Source organism: Falco cherrug, chromosome 4 (genome assembly GCF_023634085.1).
Source record: "Falco cherrug isolate bFalChe1 chromosome 4, bFalChe1.pri, whole genome shotgun sequence".
Taxonomy (NCBI): Eukaryota; Metazoa; Chordata; class Aves; order Falconiformes; family Falconidae; genus Falco; species Falco cherrug.
This window is the reverse complement of record NC_073700.1, coordinates 24,402,597-24,418,818: the sequence shown is the minus strand read 5'-3', so window position 1 is coordinate 24,418,818 and position 16,222 is coordinate 24,402,597. Positions and strand designations below refer to the sequence as shown.

At 40.2% G+C, this 16,222-nt stretch overlaps 1 long non-coding RNA gene across 1 annotated transcript in view; it reads left to right on the top strand.

Annotated features, from left to right (window-relative positions):
- LOC129735965 (uncharacterized) overlaps positions 1–16,222 on the top strand; it is a 31,476-nt gene that overhangs the window by 582 nt on the left and 14,672 nt on the right. The window contains exon 2 of the long non-coding RNA XR_008731999.1: positions 3,774–3,831. This is a non-coding gene — a long non-coding RNA (uncharacterized LOC129735965). The remainder of the gene's footprint in view (positions 1–3,773; positions 3,832–16,222) is intronic.

Here is a 16,222-nt window from a genome sequence, read left to right as displayed (position 1 = left end):
ACATTTTCTCTATTCTTTTTAACATAAAATATTGGAGCACATTAAGCATCGTGCGTACCGTCTGTTGCACAGAGTCTATCTCTTTCACAAGGCAAGAAATGTGTGAATTGGCTTGTTTTTGCAGGATTTAAAAAAAACAAAACTAGATGGCATGGAGAGCTAGGTTGCTGTCTGTGTATTGTGAAGAAGCAAGGTTAAAAATTTGTCTTGTCCTTGGAGTATAAGGTGGGGTTTGTACTGATTGTTACTTTGTGTTGGAGTTTACCCACAAATCTTGAGTCAATACCTTAACCCCAATGGGGAGTTCTCTGACCTGCACAGACCATCAGGCGGCTGGGAGCAGTCAAGAAGTTCTAGAGTTAGCAAATCTGAGCGGGCTTCCTGATGTGTGTGTTTGGGGCATTGGTTCCTCACCAGCCCTGCTAAGGAAGCTGGTCTCAAAACTCAGTGGAATTTTTTTTCAGCTAAAATGTGTTTACAAAGCATGTCAGTTTTGAAAAAACATTTTCTGACAGAAACTTGTTTCTGTGGTACATCCCCAGTCGGCTCTTGCAGATGGGATGTTCTTATTAAACTGTCAGCTCCAGCCCTCTAAATCACAAGTAGAGGAATAGACTTGCAAGACAGGCAATCCCTTCAGTTCCATATTCTCTGCACTTAATTACCGATATCCCCATCCCAGACACAGTGCTAGTCTATGGTCAAAGTGTTGGCCAGATACCATCCTGTTCAGTTTAGCATTCATATTTAATCAGAGTTGTGAGGCGGCTTGATTACTGTGTTTATGTCCTTACAGCTGGAGAAGATAACAACGGTGTGTTTTCTGTCTTTATACTGGTAAAAGCATAAGAAGGACTAGTACCTGGAAGCTGAGGTTTAACAAATTTAATTGAATTCAGATTCCTAGCTATGATGATAATTAAACATTGATGTAATTTTCCATACGTAGCCTTGGTGTTGCTTGGAGATTTAGAAATGAAATTTATTTTCTTTTGGCAGGACAAATGTTTTACTAAGACATCTGAGGAATAATATTTTGGATGAGGAAAGTGAATGCAAGAATCTTGGTGGAAGTGGACAGAGATTCTGCTCTGTGGGCCAGGATCTTCAGGGCATCTCAGCAACAAATTCTTTGTCTTCATAGGAGTACTGAGATCGATGTTTCCCCAGGATGTAGCAATCTGAGCTCTGGGTGCAGAAATACTTAAGTCTAACAGGTTCTTCTATTTGATTTAAAGTACCTGGGTAAAACTTGATTAGATGTAGCTAATGATCCTTTTTGTTCCTCTGAAAATAGGAGCTGCCCAGCAACAAACATTGACATTCTGAGACTTCAATGCAGTTTTCGTAATAGGTGTGCTTAGAAACAGAAATATCACAGAGAGTACTGAAACGAGTATGAAGCATGTCTTAGACCTGCACGCTGGGGTACAGCAGCAACATAATCTCAGATTCACAAACAAGGAATAGGGCATCTCGAAAGAAATTGTGGATTTGTGGGGTTTTTGGCCAGGCAGACTTCTGGACTTCTGGCACCTGGCCAGAACAGGAATATTAGCTCCAGATTGGCTTCTAGACAGTGTAGATGAGGTCCTGGTTACTGGTATAGGTGTTCTACACCGCATAAAAATGCATGCAGATCCCTCACAGAAGTGTTGGAGCTGAATCTCTTGAATTCCTTTAAACTAATAGAAAATCCTTTGAGGAGACTTAATATAGGGAAAGATTAGGTCTTCTGTTTTAAATAATGAATAGGACAAGTATTGAATGAGATGAGAACATTAATTTCTGTGCGGGGAAGCTCTTAATAGAATTACTGAGTAAAGTCCACATGGAGCGTGCACAGCTCTCCTCACCAATTTAAATCCATAAAGGCCAGGGAAGGCTGTTACATTAGAGGAAAGGAGGAATATCCCATATAATATTAAAACTGTTGCCAAAAGGAGTATAAATGACATGTTGCTTATATCAGCTAAATTGTTTTATAGTTCCATGAGGAAGCAAAACCAAAGCATTATGACATTAATCCCACATATTGGTTTACTGCCAGACTTTTCAATATTAAACAGCATATTATGGAGTCAGAACTTGACAGGCTTAATTATATACTTAAGAGTCAGTCTAACTCAGTTTGTTCCTTCTGGGATGATGGCAATTTGGAATTAAAGATCTCAATGGATTCACTGTAATGTTTATTTTGTAATTATCTCTGCAGTGTTTATGCAGGGTCATTTCTACAGTTTTCTAGTCAAGAGAACCCTGTGATTTGGGAAGGAAGTGGCCATCTTCAGAAAGAGCATCACTGTGCCCTGTCTCTTGTTTCAGGCACAGTCCAGGATCTTTCAAACCAAATAATGACACTTAATGAAACAAGCAAGATGCGATGCCTCCAGGCACCAAAAAAACCCAGCTGCCCACCTGTTGTTTTTTCACAGCTGCTAATGACAGCACTCGAGATTCTTGTTCCCTTCCAACAGGGTATTAGTCATTGGACAAAGCAAATTTACAGCTCGGTATACCTTGCCAAAATACTGTTCTTAAGCTGGGGCAAGTTTCATGATGTAGCAAGAAGATACCCAGGGAGATTTGATTTGGTATGATAGTATTGGTGGACATTCAGCTTCATTTTAAGAAAGAAGTCTGATTCACACTGTCAAGTAACTTGGAAATTCAGTGGGAGGTTTGTAAATAGATGGTCGCTGCTTCCCGTAGCAATTAAAGGAGTAACATGCCAATTTGTTTCCTCTATGCTGTTCCTTTACACTTGCTGCTAACACATCCTAATTATAATAGAGAAGCTATAATTGGGTGTGAAAGTGAGCAAATTTGTGAGCCAGAGGAGAGCTGATAAGAGAGATTAGCTGTGTTTGGTCAAAGCATTTGAAAATGCTGGTTTGGGTTTTAAAGTCATGATCCTCAGCTTGCAGCTAGTTCTTCTGTCAAGTTTGCTGGGAGCAGTCAGCACAGAGCATATTTGAAAATCCCCCCTACTTGTTCAGATGTCAGAGGTACAAGGCTCAGAAGCTTCTGAAGGCTTGACATGCATAATGCATGCCCAGTGGTTATTGATCAGAGACCATAGTGGAAGCACAAATAAGAAGATGGAGTAAAAGCAGAATGAGTTCTAGCCACCCTTGTGGCTCACTGTAGAACATCTTCCTCTTGAAATTCAGACATTTCTATAGCAACTTTTAAAATTAAAGAATTTTCTGATTGTTGTTTTCAGTTGCTGTAAAAGCGAGTGGTTCATTTGTATACATTGTTCAGTAAAAGTGACCTCAAGTCTTGCTTTAAGGATGCAGTGCAAATGTGATATGCTTTCAAGTTGTCTGTGTTGGTCTGATAAAGGGAAAACTGGGCCAGTGGCAGGACCACATCAGCAAGTCAGCTGCATTTGTGCCTACTATACACAGCAGCCAAGAGCAGGTATTCTTAATGAAGGTGCAACCTGGAATCAGATGTAGAGAGCAATTTTCAACAGGGGTCTGGTGTTACTAACAAAGATAATTTCAGGTACCAGTCATATCAGCTGAGCTGGTTGAAATAGGTAACAGTTCAAGTATTGCTTCCTTCCTCTCTATTGTTTCTGTGTGTCTGTGAGTATACATATGCATTATGTGTGTGTTTTTTACTAATGAACTGTTCCTTTTTTCTAGGTGCTGTATTGTTCTTAGTGGTTACTAAGTTACTTGGTCTGTTCATTTGGTGAGGGCTTAAAGTTGCTCACCATGCATTATTCTTCCTGCAGTAAGGTTAATCATTTTATCTTTTAGGCTGCTGGTTTTTAAGAGTCCTGTAGCACAGCAACACTGAAGATCAGAATCCCATTATGTAAGTACTATACAGAAGTAAAACTGAAACTGTCCATCCCAAGAGAGTTAGAATGAAGCGTAGGTGTATGTACATACACCTACATATGTGTGTATACATACACCTACAGATACCTATACCTACCACACATATGTACATATACACCTGTAGGCATAAGAGGGGATGGAATAATCATGTTGGTTGTGTTGGGCATAAATATTTCAAGAATTTTGGTCGCTGTAGATCATCATCAAGCTAATTGGGGCTAGGTTACGCTTGATTTGTAAGCCTTGCTGCAGGGTTTCAAAAGGACTTGGAAGAAAGAAGACAGTCATTTTATCCTGGCAAGGATTTCTTCCCCCTTACAAGGCAGGCTTATAAGAAAGCTGGTCATTTGGCATTGCCAGCAGGATGAAAACAACTGGAGTTTTAGCTCTCCGATTCAAACATGGACCATTTATGGGAAGATTTTAGGCAAATAGTAGTGATAATAGCTTCTGGTACTGTCCATTAGTCCCACTGTGTCTGCAAAGCATATAGCAAATTGAGTAGTTGGGGGCTTTTTATTTCTACCACTTGTGCTCATCACTAATGGTCCTAGTGAAACTGGAAGCTATTACTTAAAATCCAAGCCTTTGCTGTATCAAAGATATGCATTAGTGGCTAGAAATCAACTGGGAAATGCTACAGCTTGTACATAGCTAACCACAGAAGTCACCGAAGATCTAATATAGTGCAGAGGTGTGCACACTTCATAGAGCACAATAGGTCAGCAAGTCCCTTCTTTGGAGGGTTGAGTGAATTACCTAGTTGATATGAGGGAAGTTAGGAGAGTACTCATTTAGAAGTGTTCCCCTGTCCATCATTCATACTTAGTTAGATGAAGCTTGATGCACAACAGAGAGACTTGGGGAATGAGGAAAAAGATCCCCACAACCAGTTACTCAAGGAAGATGATTTTCATATGGTACTACTAGCTACTTAAGGACAAAGACCCTTATATAATTCACACCTTTATAAGTTTCATAGTCATTGTAATAACAATAGACTTCAATGTGCTTAACGGGCTTGTTTACAAGCAAACAGCATGAAGTGAGAATCACTGGGTATTCAGGGTATTTCAGGTCAGAGTTTATAATTAAAGCTGTTCTGAGATGCGGAGTAGTTCTGGCTTTTAGAAATGGCTTGTGTGATCTTCTCGTGGCTTCCTCTTCACATCCGCCCAGCTGGCACACTCTGTGCATCCCAAGGGAAGCTGAGTGAATGGACAGGAAGCACTGGAGTAGAAGATCCTTGAGTCCTTTGATACCTGCTTCTGCTGAGATGTGAGGCACAAAGTTTATATGCTTCTCAACTCTTCTGTCACCCCCTTCCCCCCAGGCCTTTTCGGCTGAGCCTGAATGTGAACACAGATACATTTAAAAGCCAGTTAGACAGTGGTTTGCAGATGCAAACTACAGCAGCTAGTGTATTTTTATAAGCACCGAGCTGGAAGGCCACATGGTCATTTGATTAGAATGGAGCCTGAGATTTGGGATAGCTGCGTTCTATTTCTGTCTCTCCCATTGAATTGCTTAGTGACTCTTAGTACTGCATTAAGGTAGAAATCCAACTGTAGTTAAAACCAGAGTCAGAGTTCTCGTAGATGGTAACTTAATTTAGGTAGACCCTTAAATACCCGCGTTTTGTGTTCCCTGCCCACAAATAAGCAATAGTGATACAATACAGTGTGCTGTGTGATGCTTGTGATGTGCTATGAGAGTCTTGGATCGTGACATGAGAAGTCAAAAGTGTTGTTAATAGTTGGGTTGGGTTTTTTTAGGAAGCAAGTGGAATTCACCAGGACCAGTGGGCCTGGTGTGCAAATTTAAGTCAAGAAAATGGTAAATAGAAAAATTGTGTTTGATTGGACTCCCAGTGAAGCTTTGGTGTGACTGTCATATGAACACTTTTCTTGGCCCATAAATAACGATGTAGCATCCTGTTAAAGGTGCAGTTTCACAGGATTCTTGATACAAACCACTGATGACTTTAGTTTTCTCCTCTGGCTTGTTTTCTTTCCTTGTCTATAGCTGCTAGCAGATTTGAAATGTTCTGTGTTGGCACCTAAATGTTATGATGGAATTCTACAATGCACTCCTGGAATGGCTGGCGATAGTCTTAACATCCTTGAATATAGGTATAGCTGTAACACGTTAGTGATTTTCAAGTTGTGGTGCAAGACAATGCAGAGTTTAGAATGACTTCAAAGGGATGAGTAAAAGGTCATTAATAAAAACAATCCTTTTGTTAAATTTGCCCTCTGATGATCTATAGGTGACCTAGAAAATGCTTATACATCTAGAAACTATAAAAAAAGTAAAGCAACTAGAAAAAGTAAAAAAATAATAATTCTTATAAGTCCCTTTTAGACCTGCACTTCCATGCTAATTCAGAGGCCATCATGGAAGATGTGGAGTTAAAACTTTCATAACATTATATTTTTGTAGCTATTATTCAAAAATGTGACCCAATATTTTGACATTTGAAATGGCTCATCAAGAACAAGAAGCCGATAGACTGTTTTTAAAATACTTTCTGGGAGATCTCAGGAATAATTTGAGATTATTTCTGAGCCCCGACTGCTCATGTTGAGTAAGTGAAGCTCAAGTGTTACTGCATGGAGAAATTATGGAAATGCCAAGCATTGCCTGATAAACAGGTAGTGCCATTGATCACTACTGTACTTTATGAACATAGTACCTTTGTTATTTGAATAACAAATGATCTCTATGCCAACACCAGAGTAAATCTTACTTTTTACAATTACTTGTGCTTTTATTGAAGAACAGTAACTCCATCTTCATTAGAATCACTTGCAGTTCTGTGAGGGGCCAAGTACTAAGCAAAGTAGTTGTAGAAACATCCTTTTGTACAAAGATGGTCAATACAACCTGTAGTGGGGAACTGGAAAACACTGCTAAATTGATACTAAGTTAATGATACCCACCTCTGTAAGTATGTTACATAGTTCATTATGTTAAGTATTTCACATCTCCAGCTGAAGTTTGCTTCTCTCAGTCATGGTTCAGCTGCTCTTTAACATGGTGCTGTGAAAAGAATTTGGAGACTTCAACCCAGCACACTACACTGGCCTCAGTTACATATGCCTTTCTCACCTCTCTGAGGACACAAATAACTGATCTAGCTAAGCATGAGATGTTTACAGAATTCTACAGAATAAAGAGTTGTGTACATCCCTCATAATTTCTGCCTATGAGCACATCACCCCAGGCTAAGGATCCACCAGGTTTTCCAATAGTAAGGTTGTCTGAGGTTTCTGGGTAAAGACTGCTGTAAGATCCTGTGTAGATTTAAGAACAGAGATGATCTTGCAGAGAGCTGCTTAAAGGCATTTACATTTTGCATTTCTGTCTCCAGTCTGTAATATGAGATTGGTGCCTAACTTAGAAAAAAATGGTGTGCAAGAGTCCCAAGAAAAAGTGAAAATCTCCACTTAAACTGTCAGACCCTTGATGCTGATGACAGACAATGTGGATTTTTGCATTCCGGAAGCAAAATTTAACATCTATCTCATTAGGGACTAGAACCTCTCAACTGCTGTTACCCCACAGAGTAGACTTTAACTTGGTTTTACATAGGGAGTTTCATACAGCATATATGGAAAATTACACCAGATTAAGAGAGGACAGTCTCCCAATTGGCACTTTCTGAGCACCTGGACATGGCAGACTGCTTAGTGCTTGTGTTAACTCCATTCTAACCAGACTCAGTACAGCAGTAGATACAGAGGAGCTCTGAACTATTGGTAAAGCTGGCTCTAAGTTAGCAAGTCCTTTTCCTGGCTTGTATAAAGAAGCCAGTTTTGCCAATCAAGCCAGGTGCAATGTGCTCATCCTATGGAGGACTTAAACTGCGAGCTTATTAAGTCCTTTTACACGCTGGTAGTTGCAAACCATTTAATTACAAGGTCAGTGATGTATAGCTGCAGAGAGTTTGAGGACCTTAATGAGGTAAGGCAGTGTCTGACATAATAAATGATGTCTTCTTTGCATTTCTGCTTCAGAAACCTGACTACATGGTATTATTGTTTAGACCTTCCTAGCACAGTAACTTAGCAGTGTGCAGGACTGCAAGAGTTTTACTACTACTAAAATATGGTGCTTAGAGTTTTCAACTGGCTGGCAAATTGACAATGTAAAAAATTGAGAATAAATTAATGACCATGAATTGACAGTTGTGATGAAATTTTCAAACCTTTATCTTCCCCATTTAGACACAAATGAAGTAGCCAGGTTTGTGGAAGTAGTCATTGTCCTGGGCACTTTCGTCTTTTGAAGACCTGATAATATCTGTAACAGTGGCAGCCTCTAGGTGCCAGGTATGTCTGGCCAGCTGTCCTCTCTGGGTGTGAGAGTGGAAGTAGAGTCCTACTACAGCATGTGAATCAACTTCAGCCCTTGAAGTAGTACAGATCTAGAATAAGTCTCTGATTTTAGCACCTAGAATGTAGGTGTTACGTCCTGGAGATCCAAGTGAAAAGATCAAGTTAAAAAAGCGATATTGTATATCTTTTTTTGATATCACTAGAGATTGCTGAAAGTCTTTGGTTATTTAATGTTTTTTTACTTCAGAAAATATGTTAATGTCATTGATCACATCCGTGCTTCAAAGGCACTGAGATAAACAAATGACTCATGAAGTGACTGCCTATTATTTTTGCTGCAGTATGCAATGGGGAGGTGTAAAATGAAGTTGATATTGAGTCTCAAAAGAAAGTTTCTTTATAGTGATGCTAAAAATACAACTATTTTGTGAAGCTTAGAAGACTCAGGAAGAAGTTCCCTCACAAAGAAATCTCACTTAAGCATCCTCTATTTTAATTTGGTACCAGCAATGTTTGATAGCCCAGCAGAACCAAATTCCTGTCAAAACTCCCTTGATTTCAGGTTCAAGACCGAATCAAGGTTGGGGTTGAGGCAGTAATTTCAATGGAGTTATATCATGGATGAATTTACTTACTTAAAAAAAAACAGTTAAGATGAAGATTAAGTAGAATGAGGCTGGAAGTCTAGGGGTGCAGGGTGTTTTTTTTGTGTGTGGGGGGGTTGTTTGTTTGGTTTTTTTTACGAATGGGAAATAGTCTATTAATTGTTTCTGGTCTAGTCTGGAGTAAATTTTCTATCTGGTAGACAGCAGCAACGCCTCTGCTCAGTGGCATTTCTTTCCAGGATTTGGTCTGTAGCAGCTCTGGCAGGTCGACAGAGCTAATGAGGTACGTTTCAGAGGATTGTACTTGCCAGTGCAGCTATGCTGTTCAGAGCCCAGTGAAACAAATAGCAGCTATATCCATTATATCATCTTTAACTGGTATACATTAATATTGGCCATGTATTATTAAATGTTCAGCATCCACACAGTGCTGACAATTTTTCACCCAGATGTGCTTTTCAGTCTTGGGGAGCTGTTCTGTTTTATTTGTTTTTTAAATCTTTTCTAAGCAAGACAAGCCATAGGTTGTAACAGGGCTGAGTTGGCATTGACCCAAATGTTTCAGCTGCTCCTGTGGGTCTGGTATCAGTCAATATCAGAAAGAGCAGTAAAATAATGTGAGATTGTGAGAACTGCAGTAAAAGAGAAGTTGAGCAATTACCTTTGGGCTGTATTAGTAACAAAATACATGATCCCAAACTGAACATCACAGGATACAGCTGTGCTCTTCTGCATGCCATCAAAGCACCTCCCAACCATGACTTCCCCCTTTCTCTGACTTTCTCTATATCAGCGGTCCTCAAACTTTTTAACCAGGGGGCTGGCGCGGATGAAGTGGCAGGCAGTCATCTGCGGCTGCTCGGTTTCCCCCCCAACCCCTGGCGGGGGGGGGGGGGGGGGGGGGGGGCGCGGTTGGGGGGGTTTCTGTAAATACTGGGGGGCCAGATTGAGGACCCTGGGGGCTGTATCCGGCCCGCAGGCCGTAGTTTGAGGACCCCTGATCTATATCCTTCCCTGCTTCCCTTTGGCTTTCTCTCTCCTTGCATGCCAGCTCTGAAGTAAAACTCTGGCTGCAAAAGACAACACTAGTCAGCCACCTGGCAGTAAGCTACCTAAATGTACTTAGTACTCAGATTCCAGTTTCAATTTTCTGGTTTTTTTATGGCAGAAGTGGATTTCTTCTCACTTTTACCATTTTAAACTCCATTTTTAGGAGCTTATTCATAATTCCATTCAGAACTACTTCTTTCATTTAATTTATTTTAAATAAAGCACAAGCTTTTAAGACAAAAACACTTTTTCTTTGTAACAGAGAGTATTTTCATTTGCATCCTGACCTTTTCTACCTGTCCTTCTTTGAAGAATCTTGATTAATTTAAAAAATGAAAGCAAAAACCAGAAGAAAGCTGCTTTCACATTATTTCATACATAGGCTGATTTCCAGGCAGTCATTCCAATATGCATAATAACTGTTCCATCAGCACACTGTGAGAATCAGAATAATTTGTTTGGAGAAGGAGATCTTGTAGCCCAAGTACAAGAAGTACTATATAAAACCACATTTTATTCTGTTTTATAAACACTCCTGAATATTCATGACTTTTTAAAAATAGAAAAATAAAACCTGAGGGCATAAAGTGTGAGGTGAAGGCTGGTGGAGAAATAAAGTAGAAGTCCCTCTACTGCAGCGGGCTAAACTGGACAGAAATTGATTTGATTACTCTGAGAACCTCAAATCATCAAAACGTAGTGATGCTACTGTTTTCATAATGCTAGAGATGAACCCAACCCATAGCTTTGAGCATACACTTGAGATTTCAAGGTATTAAAACCCCATATCTGATATGTACTTAAAAATTTGTTTCCTGAAGATCAGTCATTATGATCAGAAGCTTCAGAACAACTTTTTCTTTTGAAAAAAACAAAAGAATTTCAAGGTACAGCCACCACTCCTGGCAACAGCTGTGACCTGTTGATGGGGATGGGATTTGGTTGTCAAAAGATCATTTTCCTTGTGAATAATAACAGTAGCAGTTGCTTCAGTGGTATTCTGGAAGGTTTACAGTAAGTGGCTGCTACAAACTATTTGTGTCCTTTATGGTGAAGACAGAGTAAGTGGCATTTTAACTTAGATTAGGAGTCCAAATTCATGTTCACAGATAAGACTGCTGTTCGATAACCTACTCAGAATACCTGTACACCAGTTAGTGTGGGTGAAACCAAATGAAGAAAACAGATGATGTTCAGGTACAAGCATGCATCACCTCATGTTTAACATAGGTGAGATGGTCTGTCTTGGAGCACTGGACAAAATGTCATAGCTAAGCTTCATTGAATAGAGCTAAGGGGGCGAATAGGTGATACAGGATATCTCTAGCATTGTAGTTCAGGTCAGAAGTGCACTTTTGAAGCAAAATTCCCAATCATCTCCACTTACATTCCACTTGAATCATGTTGCAAAGCAACAGGACACAAAAGAAAAGCTTTTGTTTCATGCCTCCTCATAGCTTTGGATTCTAAAACCTGAATTATCCACAAACTGAATACTCTTAAAGGAGTCCTGCTTTCTTCTAGAACTGCCTTGGCACTTGCAGCAGAGCGTGCTGTTTTGTACTTCAAGAACTTGAGAACATTAGGCAAGAAGCTTAAATACACCTCAGCATCTCTTGTATTAGCTGTGAGCTGCTGGTACTGTTGAGTAATGTGCTGTGTTTCTGCTGAAACCAGAGGGGCTCAGAGAATGGATTAGGAAGTGACAATCAGTAACTTACAGCAGGTGTTATCTTCTGAGTTATGAAATTTGTAAATATTAATAGAATTAATATTTTCTCACAACCCAGCAAACAGCAAAGATTGCACAAGGCAGTCAGTACTTGAAGTGAAAGAAAGAATTGTCTCCCAGCTCAGCAGGAGCTAGACTACTGCCAGGCTCAGAAGATGGGACCAAAGCAGGAGCTGCTGAATCAGTGGGATGTGGGAGCTGGGACCAGCTGCCTCTCACAGAAGTAAAATCTTGCTTCTGGCTTCTTCTGAGTTCTTGCTTTGGGCCCAGGTTTGAATCTTTAAGATTGTGTGGCTGAAATGAGAAGAGGTAAGAATCATCTAGGCATGCTAGGGAGCATATATGTAGTAAACAGGTTGGTTCGGTTGTGGACAGCTGTGAGTTACAGCTGGTAATACTGTATTTAGGTAGGGACATCTTGAAATGTGTTCACAAAAGCTTTAGCATGGGGAAAAAACCCAAGGGAATTGTGAACTGAAGAAATGCATCACTTTGGGGCAGAGAAAGCCTTGAAGGTAGTGCAGATGTGGGTAGTTGACGTGGTTGTTATCTGTTTTATAAGGGATGTTGAAGGCAAAGGGGCCTAGGAGAGCCCCTAGTGCCAGATGCTTGTCGATGTGTGTGACTCAAGGGCAACCATCTCTTTTACCTAGATTACTGCAGACCAGCCTCATAGTTTCTGATCTGCAGTGGTATTCAGAAAAATGACCAGGAGTAAGAGTCTGTGTGGACACCTTTTCTATACACTGTACACCAACCTTCAGTCAGGGGAAATCAGCATAGCCATGTGAAAACGTTAACCTTACTCCTGTGCTTATTGTCTCAAAAAACAGGGAACACGAGCAGCATGGGAAGTGTGTTTATACAAATGCTTGTTATGAATGGAAAACAACTCTTAACTCATCTGTCCTGTTCTATTGGATAGCACACTATGGCTATCTTAATGTTCTCTCCTTTGAGGACCTAATTACTTGCATATAACGTACTCATCTGAGGACTTAATTTGCTTTTAGATTCCAGTGATGGGAGCAACGTTTCTGAAGTCACCTTCCAGAGAGACTTAGGTTTCAACATTCCCAAGATGTTGGCATAATTATGTTTTTCTGCCCATAAAAGTCGAAGGGGATTTTGCAGGTCTCTGCAGCTAATCAATGCAGCTATTGTGAAGTGTCCATACATGAGACTATTTTCTGGGGTGGTTTTCTCCAGGGTCCTTGCAGATGCTTCTAACTAAGCAAAGTGACTGGGCCTCACCTTCTTCATCTCAATTCAGTGGCAATCCTTCTGGTTCTCAGGAGTGTCAGAGTTTAGGCTTGACTTGTTCAAACTCCTATTTTTTTATTCCAGTGATGTTGACACAAGCCCTGTAGCCTGTCTAGCAACAGGGACAGAGTACAAATAACAAAGTTTCTACTTTTAAAGACACTCACACATCCAACTAAAGAAAAATAATCAATGACCATTTAGATGTTTCTGACTGAACAAGATGTCTTTAAATTAAGTCTTGCTACTTCACATATGAGACTTGAAAATAAGAACACACTGACTTCCTAATTTAGCCACTAAACAGCAGAGAAGAAAATTTTATTGGGTTGTTTGGCCAGGTGACAGGCCTGATACTTCCACTAGAGTTCTTTGTCAGGGGAGCATTTTTCCTTAGGGTATCTGTCACAGTGAACAAACTACCTTTAGGGGAGTACAAGGACTGAGGAGAAAACTAAAATACTCAATTGGTGACCTTGTAATTAAGCAGCAGTTGATGAGAATTCTCATATTACTATCTTGGTTCAAGGAACTCATTAGTTTTATAATGAATTGCTGGTGCAAGGGACAGAGCACAGTCACACAGCTGTAGGCATAGAGGGGGTAGAATTGGGGCAGCCTGGTTTTAGACCAACATCAACTGGGTCACTGTTAAGCATAATCATATCTAATTACAAGTAATCACTGAAAAAGGCAGTCTCATTTCTCTTTCTTCCTATCCATACCATATTCTTGCTTGCATAAATTGTAGGGACTGCTCAGCCCCAGGTGATTTAGTCAGCATGCTGATGAGATTGATCAAGAAGGGTCAGAACTTCTTGGCACAGGGCTAGACATTCCAAGGACAAAGACAGAAGCATTTACTCTGCCTTTATTCTGATGTGATAAGACCTGCTTCTCAGTGCAAGTAATTCTAGGACTGCAACAAACTGTGCTGTTGATCTTTCCTTATTTTATCAAGGGCAGGGGCTACTATTGTCTGCTTGTTTAGAAAAGAAAGATTGCAAACATTTATTTAATTACCTCTTGCCAGAGAGAATTCCAGGGCTTCTGGGGCTGCTTTGTGACATGATTGTTCACAGGATGCTCCCAGGTAGAATTGGAACACAACTCAATTATATTTAACTGTGACGAGGTAGTGAAGTGTGTAGTAAATATTACTGTTTCATTAGCAGCTCTGCATTTAATTTAGATACATATTTCTGCACAAATGAGAAAATGTTGCACTCTAATGATAGCACTACCCCATGTAATAATAATGGTTTGTACCCCAATGCAGACACTCTGACTGTGGGCCCACCCTGCCAAGCTCTCGATCCCAGACCTAGTGAGGGGAAGACAAAATGAAACAGACATACTGGGAGCAGATCTCAGATAGCCTTTAGGTGTTTGTTGGCAGAAAGAAATAGCTTTTCTGATTCTCTCTTTGGCATGGGTCACAGCACCTGTAGGCGATTTGTAGCCAGACTTCTGCTCGCTCTCTCTTCCTCCTCATCCACAGACAATGTGATGACTAAGCAAGGCCAGTGACTGTTGAGGCAAAACTCCGTACTGGAAGGAGGCAGTTACTTTTCAAACTGCAATGCCTTTATTTTTTCTGTCCTTAGATCAGTCTGGGAGCTGCCTCTTCAGAGATGATAAACTCCCTCTTGAAGCTGTTGTATCAGGCATCTGAAAACATCACACTAATTACCTGAGTGATGGGGGTTTTAGCAATCACTGTTTTATCAAAAGAAAATCTAAATTCTCTTTATGCACTGCCCTTTCTGCTTTGATAACAACATCCTATTTGCAATCATAGGGTGGTTCAAATAAAGAATTTCTGAGACCAGAAAGATTTTCACATCTAGTTTATATGTTACAGAAGCCAGACAAAAGAAGCAGCTTAAATCCCTAAACAGAGTAGATCACAACAAGGAGAAATTACCTGTGATAAGTCACTGCTACATCCCAACTACTGCTATGTTGACAACTAGAAAGAACTATTCACATTGCCTTCAGGGATGTTCCTGTGATCTTAGAGCCTGGCACAACGTGAGGAGTGGTCTTCCATGATGGTTTTTGAGTGAACTGTTGACTTTTAGCCTTCCCTAACATTGGCATAGCTCCCTGGAAGTCACCAGACAGCCACAAGAGAACACATGGTGTGGCCTGTTGTGGCTTGGAAATGATGACCAAGACTGACTGACTGCATTGTCACGTGCCACGCTCTTATTCATGTGCAGTAGCCATGCTTCTGTGCATGGTGCTGTACCACATGTAAAACAGTATCACTCAGAAAATATTAGCTGTAACACTTTATACAAGCTTAATTTCTCTCCCAGAGGTAGCTGTGGTCTTTGTTTCTGTCTTCATTTATGTCCTAGTTAACCAGCTTGTTCTTCTCTTAGTAATGGCTCTTGGACACAGAAAGGAAAACGTTAGCTTTGCAGTAACTTTGTTATGTGGAATCCACCATTAAGCAGTATTCCACTTTCTTCTCTGATAGGTCAAATGCCTCTTCTTTCAGGTTTTAATTAAAAGTTCCCTTATTAATCAAACCATTAATGTGTACTGCTGTTGATAATGGTTGAGAGGATGGTGGGCATAGGAATTCACTTGTGTGTAGGGAGATAATAAAACCATTTGTAGGGATGCCACTGGCAATCTTAGCACCTCATAGCACATGGTTTAGCATACCGTACTTAGACCTGTGGTCCATCAAATCCAATCCCTTGCCTCCAGCACTGCACAAGGTGTGCTGGTGTACTTTATTTACTCTGTTAAAAACATTAATGCTTTTCCACAAAAATCTGTTACAAGAGAGGTGAAAACAGCCATAGTGGTAATACGTGAGAATATGTATTTCCTTCCCACTCACATAGAATTCACTACTCAGCAGACTTACTGAAACTCCTCTTCATCCCACTGCCTGACCTCCTGCCCTTTGGCTTCCCTTGAACACCTGTTGAAGTGGATGTCTTTTGAACAGTATCCAGACAGATAAGCAGACTGTGGTCCCAAAGACTGAGAATATTTCAAAGGTGAACATGCTGTGAATATCCTGGAAGTAGGCTTCTCACTTCCAGTTTTATCCTGTAAGTGATGGGAATTGTAGTGAAGTAATACAGGAAGAGAAGTGACTTCTTAACAGGAATGGAAGATGTAAGTTAGGCTTTATATATTGAAGTCTTACTCTTATAATACTTGTATACTTACACAGTGAAATAGGAAATGGTGGAACTATATGCTAACCATTTACATTGTGTGGCTTGCATTTCCAGCAGGCCTTCATCCAATCTTTTTTTCAGTTGGGTGTCTCATTATAGCTGCTGTTTCTGACCTGAAATAAACCATATGCACTAGTATTAGGAATTAAAAGCCTTGGAAAAAAAA